The sequence below is a fragment of the Sylvia atricapilla genome, chromosome 28, assembly GCF_009819655.1.
Source record: "Sylvia atricapilla isolate bSylAtr1 chromosome 28, bSylAtr1.pri, whole genome shotgun sequence".
NCBI lineage: Eukaryota > Metazoa > Chordata > Aves > Passeriformes > Sylviidae > Sylvia > Sylvia atricapilla.
In genome coordinates, this window is record NC_089167.1 from 3,869,736 (window position 1) to 3,882,200 (window position 12,465).

Below are 12,465 nucleotides of genomic sequence, written 5' to 3' on the forward strand. Positions count from 1 at the left end.
AGGATGGGAGAGCCTGGAGGCGCCACAGGCCTCCAAAAACCCCACACTGTGCCTTGCCATGGAAATTCCAGGCTGGAAATACATTCCCAGTGCCTGGAGACCACCAGGGATGTCCCAGTTAACCAGGATAACACATTCCCAGTGCCTGGAGACCACCAGGGATGTTCCAGTTAACCGGGATAACCCATTCCTGGTAGCTGGAATGTCAAACCTGAGCCCCTAAACCGGGATAACTGCGAGTTCTACATCCAAGGATCCCGAATCCAGGCTCATCCCTCCCTTCCCTGCCCCATCCTGACCTCCCTGCTCCCGCTTCTCCCGCGGCTCAGCACTTTTTCCATGTGAAATAAATGTTATTTTCTCCCCGGCCGGAGCCCAATTCATCTTCCTGTCAGGGGGAATCACGGCGAGAGGGCGAGAGCAGCAGCCAGCGAGTGCTTACACACGGAAAAAACGGGATAACGCCGCTCCCAGAAATCCTCCCTCGCCTGGTTAATCAGCCTCGAAGGCGGCCTGGAGGAGAATTTAACTGGAAAAAAAAAATTAAGAAATGAAATTAAATGGGAAGTGAAAAAATAAAAAAAAAACCCTGATCCCCTCCCCGGCCCCTTTTGTTCCGGAAAACGCCGGGAGATTTTTATCTCTCCATAAAGTTTTATTGGGGCTGATGGTGGGAGGGCGATCCAATTAAACTCCCCCTAATCCCGGGCTCAGCTCCACGGCCCCGGTGGGAGAAGGGGAACGGATCAAGGTGACAAATGAGGGGAGATAAATGGGAGCACGGAGGGAGGAGGGAGGGCATGGGAAAAAAAAATGGGATTTAATTGGGATAGCTGGAACCCCTGGAACTGGGGATTCTGGCTTTCTGCAAGTGGGAAAGCTGGAATTAAACATCTCCAGGGATTTTCCTGCTGCCAGGTGAGGCTGGGGATGCCCCAGGTGAGCTGAAATTATTATAATTATTATTATTATTGTTATAGATTATTATTATATTAATATATTAATAGTAATAGATTTTTAGGGAATATCTTTTATGGAATTAAAGTTCCTGAGGGGCTTCTCTGGGGACTCAGCCTCCAAGGAACAAGCCAACCCAGGGATGTGTTTATCCAGCCATGACCATGGATCCGTGGCATTCCCAAATCCTGGAGCCCAGTCCCTCCTCATCCTCCAGGGAAGATGAAGATCAGGGAACCATGGAATGTTGTGGGTTGGGAGGGATTGAAATCCCGGCCAGTTCCAACCCCGACACCTCCCACGGGACTGGATGGATCCAACCCGGCCTTGGGCACTGCCAGGGATCCAGGGGCAGCCACAGCAAATCTGGGAATTCCAGCCCAGCCCCTCTCCACCCTCCCCAGGCAGGAATTCCTTCCCAATATCCCACCTATCATCACCTTCTATCAGTCTGAAGCCATTCCCTGTGTCCTGTCCCTCCAGGCTCTCCCGCCCAGCACATTCCCAGTGTCACATTCCCAGTGTCCAAGGCTGCTCCTGCAGCACCCACAGAGGGATGGGAAAACAAAACCCTGGAATGGGTTGGGTGGGAAGGAGCTGAAATCCCATCCAATTCCAACCCCAACACCTCCCACCATCTCAGGGTGCTCCAACCTGGCCCTGGACACTTCCAGGGATGGAGCAGCCACAGCTGCTCTGGGAATTCCACCCCTCACCCCAACACCCCAACGCTGCATTCCAACTGTTCCATCGAGCCCTGGGAAGAGGGAAAACGAGGTGAATCCCCCCAAAGCCACTGGGAACAGCTTCCCTACAATCCACGTGCTCCCCTCCCGTTCCTCGGAGCAGAGCTGAGCTTGGCCTTGAGCAGGAGCTGCTGCTTTTAATTCCCTTCCCACTGAGTCACCCTCCCTTCCCTTCCCTCCCCAGCCCGAGCGCCGCACTCCAACGCACCGCAGCTATTTTGACACACTGAGCAAATATCAATTAATTCGCCTCTCGGAGAGGAAAGGAAAAAAAAAAACCAACCCAGAAAACAGAAAAAAAAAAAAAAAAAAAGAAGAAAGAAAAAAAAAAGCCTGAAAAGAAAAGCTTAATTGAATAAAAAAAAAAATTGCCGGGCCAGATTGGCAGCCCGGCGTTTGCCAACACAGCCGCGGTTGGTTCCCAGCTCCGCCGCTCCTCAAGCGCCGCGGATTTTGCGGCTCCCCCGAGGAAAAAGATTTCTCTGGAGGAGCTGCGTGAGTCACCCGAGTCAGAACGGGGGGGAAAAGGGGAGAAAGAGGCTCTTCCAGAAGGGTCTCAGCTCCCACCGGCTGATCCGGGGTGACAGAGGTCATGGGAGGACCCCAAAGCTGGGATCCGTCCCCAGGCTGCGGAAAAAGCATGAGGACATGGATTTGGGGGTGCTGCAGTTGTTGGGTTCCTCCCCAAAACCCTAAATTCGCCCCAAACCTTGGGGGTCCAAGCGGCTTTTGTGGGCCTCCCATCACTCCCCTGGCAGGAGCAGCAGGAATTTAATGGGAATAAACAACCCCCAAATCCTCAGCCCCCGCAGAAGGACGGGACTGAGTCAATCAATGGCTTTGACTCACGGAATTATTTCGCCATTAAAACGCAATTAACTGACGAGTCTCGGCTTTGTTTCGGGGCTTTTCCTCCGCAAGGACGTCACCGGCACCGGGAGGGGACACAAAGGCTCCCGGCCCTCCTGCCAGTGGATTGCTGGAGCAGGAAAAGGCCTCAGGAATGAAACTCCGGAGTGGTTTGGGTGGGAACGGACATGAAATCCCATCCCTGTTCCATAAAATGGAACATGGATAATGGAACATGGATAATGGATAATGGATAATGGATATTGGATAATGGATAATGGAAAACGGCCGCCTTCCATTATCCCAGGTCATTCCAGCCTGGCCTGGGACACTTCCAGGGATGGGGCAGCCACAGTTTTCTCCAGGAATCTCCCCAAATCCCATCTATCCCTGCCCTGTGGCAGTGGGGAGCTGTTCCCTTCACTTAGAGCATAATTTGCTGTTAACCCCCCACCCAAAAAAAAATAAATCTGCGGTGTGAAAAGGGGAATAAAAAAATCCCCACACCCCAAAACAATCTGTTCGCGCTCCGACACCCCTAATTAGGGCCACCCGTGGAGCGGCACAGGAGGGATCCTGAATTCCAGGGAAAAGGCAGAACGTGCCAGACTCGCCGTATTTTTAGCCGGCACAACCCCACACTTCCCACCCTCCCCTGCCCGCCCTCTGCTCCTCGCAGCTGCCCCGAGCCGGGAACGTCAGCTCTTCCCCGAGTGAGAACGGGAGCAGGGAAAGGTTATCCAAGCTGTCAGGAAGGGTTTTTTCCTCTCTCCCGGAGACGGGAAAACAGCGGGACGCGCTCGGCGTCGGCGCTAACCAGGAGCCGGTGCTGACGCTGAGCGCGGGTGACACCGGGGATGGCCCTTGGTGGCAGCGAGTTCCCGCCGTGCCTGAACGGATTATCCCCGGTGTCTGGCACTCGGAGAACATTCCAAGGGTTGGAGCATCCCAGTGTGGTTTGGAGGAGGGAATCCCGATGGATTCGGGGTGTTTCCTCGCTGGGGGGGTTATGGAACAAGTGGGAAATTTTTGGGTCAGACTCCCATTGAATGTTTGTTCCTCGATTTCAGGGGTTTGTTTTCCCTCCAACCAAAACTCCCAGAGCCTGGTCTTGGAGCAGGGATTTGTGGGTTTGTGTCCCAGCGGGATCTTGGGGTGGTTTGGGTGGGAAAGGGCCTTAAATCCCACCCAGTCCCATGGGCAGGGACACCTCCCACCATCCCAAGTGGCTCCAAGGCCAGGGATAGGCCAAGGAACAGCTGGGACAAGGAATTTGGGATGCTGGGGGATGAGGAGCTCAGTTTGAGCCAGAAATCCAAGAGAATCCTGGGATGAGCAAAACCTTGGAGTTGTTGGAGAAGGGAAGGCTCCAGGGAGAGCTCCGAGCCCCTGGCAGGGCCCAAAGGGACTCCAGGAGAGCTGGAGAGGGACTGGGGATGGAGGGACAGGACACAGGGAATGGCTTCCCACTGCCAGAGGACACTGAGATGGGATTTTGGGATGGAATTCCTGGCTGGGAGGGTAGTGAGGAGCTGGGCTGGAATTCCCACAGGAGCTGTGGCTGCCCCTGGATCCCTGGCAGTGCCCAAGGCCAGGCTGGGATAACCTGGGACAGTGGGAGGTGTCACAGCTGGAAGAGGACGGGATCGATGGTCCCTTCCCACCTGGCCCCTCTGGAATTCCAGAATTCCACCGTTCTCCTGGAGCTGTTGACATCCAGGCTGCCACTCCACAAGCCCTCCTCCAAATCCCGTTTTTCCAGGCACAGGAAACCACTCCTGGGCTCTGTTCCTGCTCCCGTTCCCGGATTTCGGAGCCCGTGGGCAGCTGTGATTTCCCACTTTTCCCACACGGCAGCAGGTGGTGCCAGGGAGGATCAAGGATAAACAGGGATAAATACACAGGGATAGAATGTACACAGCAGCCTCTGGAATTCACTCGGATCCAGGAGCGATGGCCTGCAGGCTCTGCTCTGAGATGTCCCCAAAGCCAGCACTTAAACCTGTCCTAACCCATTTAAAATAAACCTCAGTAGCCAAATCCAACACTTAAACCTGTCCTAATCCATTTAAAATAAACCTCAGTAGCCAAATCCAACACTTAAACCTGTCCTGACCCATTTAAAATAAACCTCAATTGCCAAATCCAGCATTTAAACCTGTCCTGACCCATTTAAAATAAACCTCAATAGCCAAATCCAGCATTTAAACCTTTCCCATCCAGAATAAACTCAACACCCAACTCAGCATTTCAACCTGTCCTAATCCACCTAAAACAACCCAATTAACCAACCCAGCCTTTAAACCTTTTCTATCCAGTCCAGAAGGAACCCAAATAACCAAATCCAGCCTTTAAACCTTTTCTATCCCATCCAGAGTTAAACCCAGCACCAAACCCACATTTAAACCTGTCCTAACCCATCCAAATAAAACCCCAATAACCAAACCCAGCATTTAAACCTGTCCTATCCCATCCAAAATAAACCTCAATAGCCAAATCCAGCATTTAAACCTGTCCTAACCCATCCAAAATAAACCTCAATAGCCAAATCCAGCATTTAAACCTGTCCTAACCCATCCAAATAAAACCCCAATACCCAAACCCACATTTAAACCTGTCCTAACCCATCCAAATAAAACCCCAATACCCAAACCCACATTTAAACCTGTCTTAACCCATTTAAAATAAACCCCAACAACCCAATGCAGCATTTAAACCTGTCCTAACCCCACCCCTCCAAAACGCAGCCCAGGAGCCAAACCTGGCATTTAAATTTCGATTACTCCGACTCCCATCTCTGATTATTTTTAATTCCTTTTCCATTTGTGCTACTGGAGACTTTCTCCTTTTGTTGGGAATTAATTTGCTCTAATTTAGGGAAGCGTTTTTGATTGCTTTTGATTAAGTTTAACAAGCAGGGAGGAAAAAAAAAAAGAAAAGCTGCAGCTTTAGACATCAAAGCAAACAAATCCTTGGGCTGGGCTTAATTAATAACGGCTGGCACTCCCCGAACAGGGAATTTATCCATTATGGAACAAGAAATTCCGTGTTGGAATCATTAATCCACACAAAAACACAAAATCCACGGATTTCTGGGAGGCGAAGGCGCATGTTGGTTTAAAATCTGGGATTTGGGGTGACACTCAGGAGGTCAAAAAATGGAAATTTTCCATCGGAGAGGAGAAAAGCCACACCTGGCTCCCACTGGAAGGGCAGAAATTTCCCATTTTTCCTCTTCCCTGCAATGTCCATGAATCCTTTTTTAATTCCAAAGTAGGGCAGGACAGAATCCCAGGCTCAGTCCTGCTCCAATGCCTGTTTTTTTTAGGAAAACCTCCAATAACCCAGGCTGGGAATCCATTATGGGAAATGAATCCTAAAAGGGGAATTGGATCCTAGACCAGGAATTGGATCCTAAACCAGGAAATGGATCCTCAAGTGGGAATTGCATCCTAAAATGGGAATTGCATCCTAAAATGGGAATTGGATCCTAAGATGGGAATTGGATCCTAAGATGGGAATTGGATTCTGACCCAGGAAATGGATCCCAAACCAGGAATTGGATCCTAGCCCTGGAGTCGGATCCTAACCCAGCTTCTCCCAGGATAAGGCATGGAAGGCCTGGAAGCCGCTGCTCTTAATTACCCTAATTAGAGGAGAAGCTGCCCCATCCCACTTCCATGACAGGCCATTTCCGCTGGATCCAGGTTTCATCCTTCTCTTCTTTCCCAAATTCCACGGCCCAGAGAGGCCTTGGAGTGCTGGAGGGACCTTCCCAAGGAGAACCCCAACTCTTCCCTTGGTTCTTGTCCTTTCTTCCTCTCCCTCACCATTCAGCAGGTGGAAAATCTCTTCCAAACATTCCAGAGGATCCCGAAAATCCCTTCCAAACACTCCAAGGAATCCCGGCACCACAGCCAGGACGTCCAAGGGATTTATTCCCGGTTTTCAACCCGGGACAGGGGGTGGGAAAGGGAAACCTTCGTGTTTTGGGAGCAGGAGCTTGATTTGGTCAGGCAGCTGGGAGAATTTGGGATCAATCCTGGGAAATCTGAGGCTCTGGGATGTGGATGCTCGGCCGGGGAGGGGTCAAGGGAGGAAATTTTTATTCCAGGCAAGGAATTTTTGGTGCTTTTTAATCCAGAGAATCGGAGGGGGAAGAGAGAACAAGAGGGGAAAAGTCGGGGGAGAGGGAATGGGAAGAATGGAAAGGGGAGAGGGGGAAGGAGAGGAAAGGAGAGGGAAGGAAAAGGAGGGGGGAGGAAAAGGAGATGAACAAACAAACAACAACAACAACCAAAAAAAAAATCCCAAATCCACCCGAGCGGAGGCTCCAAAACAAATTAACGTTGCCGTGGCAACCGGGGGTGTGTGGGCAGCTCCGAACGCACGGAATTAAAACCGGCGTCATGTTCAGCGCTTAATTAAACCCCGGCCCAGCGCTGCCTCCCCGGGACTCCGGGAATTCGGGAATTCGGGATATGGGGACACCTCCGCACTGCCGGCACCGGGAACGGGGCTGGGAATTCATCCCGAATCCCCGCCGGGTTTGATTCCCAAATTCTCCGGGCTGCGGTTGGTGCTGGAGCCTCATCCAGGCACAGGGAGCAGATCCAAGGGGGGGAAATTCCAAGGGTTTTTTTTCCCCCGCCTTTCCCTCTTCCCATGCTCTTGATTTTCTCCAGGAGTGAGGGCGCGGGGTCACCCGGAGGAGCCCGGGGCTGCTGGAGACAGCGGAGCCCTTGTTCCTCCTCGGGATCATCCAGGGGCTGCGGGATCCTCTGGAAAATGCCGCCTTTATCCCTGGAGCTCTGGGCATGGGGCCGGGAGAATTCCTGGAGCTGGGGGGATCCATTTATCATCGCCGAGAAAAACAGGGAGCAGGACGGTGTGACCAGTTCAGCTCCAGCCTGGGGGAAAATTCCCTCCCTGGGAGCACTGGGAAAGAATTTTCCTCGCCACTCCAGGGAAATTTGGGATGCTTTTGAGGTTTGATTCCATCAGCTTTTCCATGCACGGGGTTTGAAATCCGTGCTGGAGCCACCTGTGACTTTCCCAGCTCTTGGATTTAATCCTCCTTGACATCCCGGCTGCTGCTGCTTCCATAATGAATATCCAGGCAGGGAATTAGGGCCGGGATTCATTTCGCCCACCGAGCCTCATTAACGGATGCAAAGATGCAGCGCTGGGAGAGGGAGGCCGGGATAATTCCCGAATAATTCCCGAATAATTCAGGAGGACACGGAAAAGGCTCCGCTCAGGCCTTGCCCCCGGCCACCACAGCAAAACCTCCCCGTGCAGAGCCTTGGGAGAGCTTTTCCCTCTTTTCCAGCCCTTTAAAAGGCGCCCAGATCCAAGGAATTGCTCAGCAGAGCCCCGGGACCGTGGGAGGTGTCCCTGCCCCTGGCAGGGGTGGGATGAGAGAGGAGCTTCAAGGTCTCTCCCAACCCGCAGCAATTCCATGATTCTGTGAATTCCTCCGCTGGAAAAGGCTGATGGTTGTGCCCCCAACTCCCACGGCGGGGTAACGTCCCAGCTGGCGGGGAATTACTGCCGCCACATTCCAGGGTTTGCTTTGTGTCACCCCGTGTGGATCCCGGGAGCTTCTCCTCATCTTCACAAATTTCTTCTCGAGGCTGAAGGTTAAATGGGAAAAACTCCCGTGGTTCTCATTTTTCCTGAGGTTTTTGGTTTTTTTGGTTTTTTTTCCAAGGAGCCTCCAGACAGGAATTTTACTGGCATTTCCTGGGATTTGAACCTCCTGCAAAGGTTTGGTGTGTCCTGAGAAGTTTCAGGGAGAGAAGATGATGGAATCTTGGAGTTGGGTTGGAAGGGACTTCAGGGATCAGCCAGTTCCAGCTCTGACGCCTCACAATATCCTGGATTATCCCAGCCTGGCCTTGGGCACTGCCAGGGATCCAGGGGCAGCCACAGCAAATCTGGGAATTCCAGCCCAGCCCCTCCCCACCATCCCAGGCAGGAATTCCCTCCCAAAATCCCACCAAACCCCAGCAGTGGAATCAGGAGCGAAGCCCTGTGGCAGTGGGGAGCCGTTCCCTGTGTCCTGGTTCTCCAGGATATCCCGGTGTCCGGGGCTGTTCCTGCACCCCCAGGGATGGGAAAACAGAATCCTGGAATGGTTTGGGTTGAGAGGGATTGAAATCCAGGCCAGTTCCAACCCCGACACCTCCCACGGGACTGGATGGATCCAGCCTGGCCTTGGGCACTGCCAGGGATCCAGGGGAAGCCACAGCAAATCTGGGAATTCCAGCCCAGCCCCTCCCCAGGCAGGAATTCTTTCCCAATATCCCATCAAATCTCCCATTTCCCAGTGGGAAGCCATTCCCTGGTCCTGTCCCTCCAGCCCTTTTCCAGCTCTCCTGGATCCTCTGGATGAAAATCCAGTGGCGTTTCCCCTCCAATCCCAAAGAGTTGCAAATCCTCCCAGCCCTCTCCCACATTTTCACCCCTTTTCCTTGGATTTTTAGGGCTCAGAGCTGCTGGGAGAAACCCCAGAACACCAATTCCCCCCCAATCCAGCAAGGAATTAATCCCAATTTTCCAGAAAATTCTTTCCCTGCCCCAAGTTTGAGGCTCCCTCCTGACGTCTTGCCAGATTTCTCCTCCAAAGATCCGCTATTTTTAAAACCCTTTTCCATCTATTTTTTCCCTCCCTGCTCCCACTGCTTGGCATTTCCTCCGAGGAGCATGGGGACTTTTTAACTGTTCCAGAAACCTGGATGCAAAAAAATTAAAAAAAAACCTCCTGGAATGTTTCCTTTGGAAAGGCCCAGCTGGGATTTACACAGAGAGAAGGAATAAAAATCACTTGGAGGGGCAAAAAATTTCCTTAAGGAGGCAAAAATTCCTTTAGGGAGCCAAAATTCCTCGGTCACCTCTGAGTGTTCCTGGCTGCTCCTGGGAATCTGGGAATGCCCAGGAGGGAAAAGCTTGGGAATTCCTGTGGAATATTCCAGGAAATTATTTGCTCTCCAAAGAAGTTCAATGGCTTTTTATTCTTCTTTTGGGAATGAGAGATTCCAGATGGGAAACAGGGAGAAATTCCTCATGGAATTACCCATTGGAATTCGAGGATTTGCTGGGAATGGCAGATTCCAGCCAGGAAATAGGAGAAATTCCTCATGGAATTATCCATTGGAATTCGAGGATTTGCTGGGAATGGCAGATTCCAGCCAGGAAATAGGAGAAATTCCTCATGGAATTATCCATTGGAATTTGAGTATTTGCAGGAGTTTTGGTGTAGGGTGGGAAGAGGCTCCACAAGATGACCCCAATGACACAAAATATTCCTTTGAACTCTTCCAAAATTCCAAATTATCCCATAAAAACCCCTCATTTTCCAGCAGTTCCTCCTCGGAACAAACCCCGGCACATTCCCACCGCAGCTGATCCATCCTAAAAAAATCCCCAGAACATTTTCTTTTTCCTCCCAAACCCAACATTCCAAGGACAGGAGGGCGATGCCAAGCTGGAATTCTGGAGCATTAACTGGGATTTATCCTCTCCTTTATCCCAGGAAGGAAAAACTCTCCCAGGGAAAAGCTTGAGCGGATTTTTTTTCCCCATTATTATTTTATGCCACATCCCAAGGAAAAAAAAAAAAATGTGTTTTCAGCACTTTCTCCTATCGGGAAAGTAATTGAGTCCAAATGAAGAGGGAATTATCTCTGGAGTTAATTATCCATCCCGGCAGCCCGGGTTTTACATCCCAGCGTTTTCCACTTCCACACAAAGCACGGGAATTCTCCTCTGCTGTAATTAACGCACTGGGAACGGGATGGAGGAAGGATCAGGGGCCGGGTTTGGGGTAATTCGGGGGGATTTTGGGGATCTGAGTGGAGAGGGGATGGGAATGGCACAGAGAGGGGCTGGAATCGGCATTCCTGGAGGGAATGTTGGAGAAAAACCTTTTCCCAGTGCTGGAATCACCATTCCTGGATGGAATAATGGCATCACCATTCCTGGATGGAATCCTGGAGCAAATCCCTGTTCCCAGCACTTCCCAGTAACCCCAGGAGCTCCATGGGTCACAATGGACAACTCCCGAGCAGGGAATACCGGGAGCACCATTCCCAGACACTTCCTTGACCTTTCCAAGCAGTTCCCACTCCTGGAAAAGCCTGGAAAAGCCTGGAAAAGCTTTCCCAGGAAGCACAGGAAGCACAATCCATGCTGGATTTTCCAGCTTTTTTCCCAAGGAAAGCCATCAGTGCTCCAAACCCAAACCGGGATGGTTGGGAACACCCTGGACTGGGAATTACCCCGAGAACAGATCCCAGATTTTGCTGTGGAGCACCCAAATCCCGGTTTTTTTTTTGGCTGCCCCACACCCGGCTCCAGCTCAGAGCCACCCCTTTCCCAGGAAAAAGCAGCCTGGGATTTCAGCAGGAATTCCAGGAGAGACGAGGTTTGTTTGTGCTCCCAGTGCCCACTCCTGCATTTTCCCTGTCGGATTTTCTGCCATGGAAAAGGGAATTTTCACCTCTCCCTCCCCTCTCTGTTTTCTCCTGGCAATCTGGGATCCTTCCATCCCATTTTCCACACCCCTGGAATGTCCAAGGCCTGGCTGGAGCAAGCTGGGAGAGCAGGAATTCTCCCAGCCCATGGAACGAGATGATTTTAAACTCCATCCCAACCCAACCCAGTCTGGAATTCTGTGATTCCACAATTTCACCATCCCCTGACTCCCAAAATCCCACTCCCCCCCCCCAAACAAAAATATTGCCAAAATCCCTTTTCTTTTTTTCCCACGGGCACAGCTGGATGGGAATCGACATTTCTGCTCCCAAAAAAACCCAAAATAAATAAAAAATTCCAGCCAATCACTCTTCCTGTGCCCCAAATCCCAACATTTCCAGTGCTGCCAGGTTGTTGTCTTGGGAGAAAAAGATTCCAAACCCCACCAAGGGAGGGGCGGGAATTTGAAACCTGAAATTCTTGCACATGAAAAATTCCCAAAATACCACCAAAAAATGGGAATGTGGCAGCTCCTTGGGAATGTTTGTTACCTCCTCCAGGAATAAAAAAAATTGTTGAATTCCAAGCCAAATCTTGGAATTCCTGCAGCTCCCATTTTCCCCCCAAGCGGATATCAGGATTTTTATGGAATCTTGGATTTTGGGGCTGTTTTCATTCCTTGGTTTGTTCTCCTTGGTTTATTTTGGTGTTCTGTTGTTTTTTTTTGTTTTTCCATTATAGACATCGTTAAAAAAAATAAATTTTCCAAGAATACATTTGGAAGTTGTTGTGGGAATCGGAGGAATTAAAAAAAATTAAAAAAAAAAAAAAAAAAAGGAAGGAAAATAAAGGGAAAAATGGGAATGAAAAAACCAGAGGATGGGTAGGGTTATGTATATCGGAATATCCATGTGTTATATGTATATAGGAAATAAAGTGGAGAGGGAAAATAGGGAATTCCGACCCTGGGTGGGTCAAAATCCACTCCCAAGCCAAATTCCAAATCCAAAACCAAAAGGGAAATGGAACGTCTCCCCCTGGAATGATTGAAAACATCAGCACAACCTCACACGTTTCACACCAGTTTCTTTTCGCTTCCAGTCGGAAACTCTCTGAGGGAAAAATCCCAACCGAAATCCCCCAAAAAACCAACTGGAAGAGCTCCAGGAGTTGCCTCCAGGTGGATCCCAACGGCGCCTTCATCCTCCAGGAAATTCCCGTGTGGAATCCTCCTTGTCCCTGTGGCCACCCCAGTGCAAAGAATCCTGAAATTCACCTTTCCCAAAGCTTTCCTCTGAGTTTTTTGTTTGGTTTTCCCCTCTCCCCGGCACCGCTGGCGGCTCCAAGCCCCCAATTCCAGGCCCATTCCGGAAAACCAACCCGGAAAAGACCAAAAATACCCAAAAAAAAAAGACCAGGAAGAAAAAAAATGAAA

General features: G+C 50.7%; 1 protein-coding gene across 1 annotated transcript in view; it reads left to right on the forward strand.

Annotated features, from left to right (window-relative positions):
- The window catches only part of DUSP26 (dual specificity phosphatase 26), a 252,439-nt gene that overhangs the window by 152,699 nt on the left and 87,275 nt on the right, over window positions 1–12,465 (forward strand). The gene's annotated exons all lie outside the window — the stretch shown is intronic.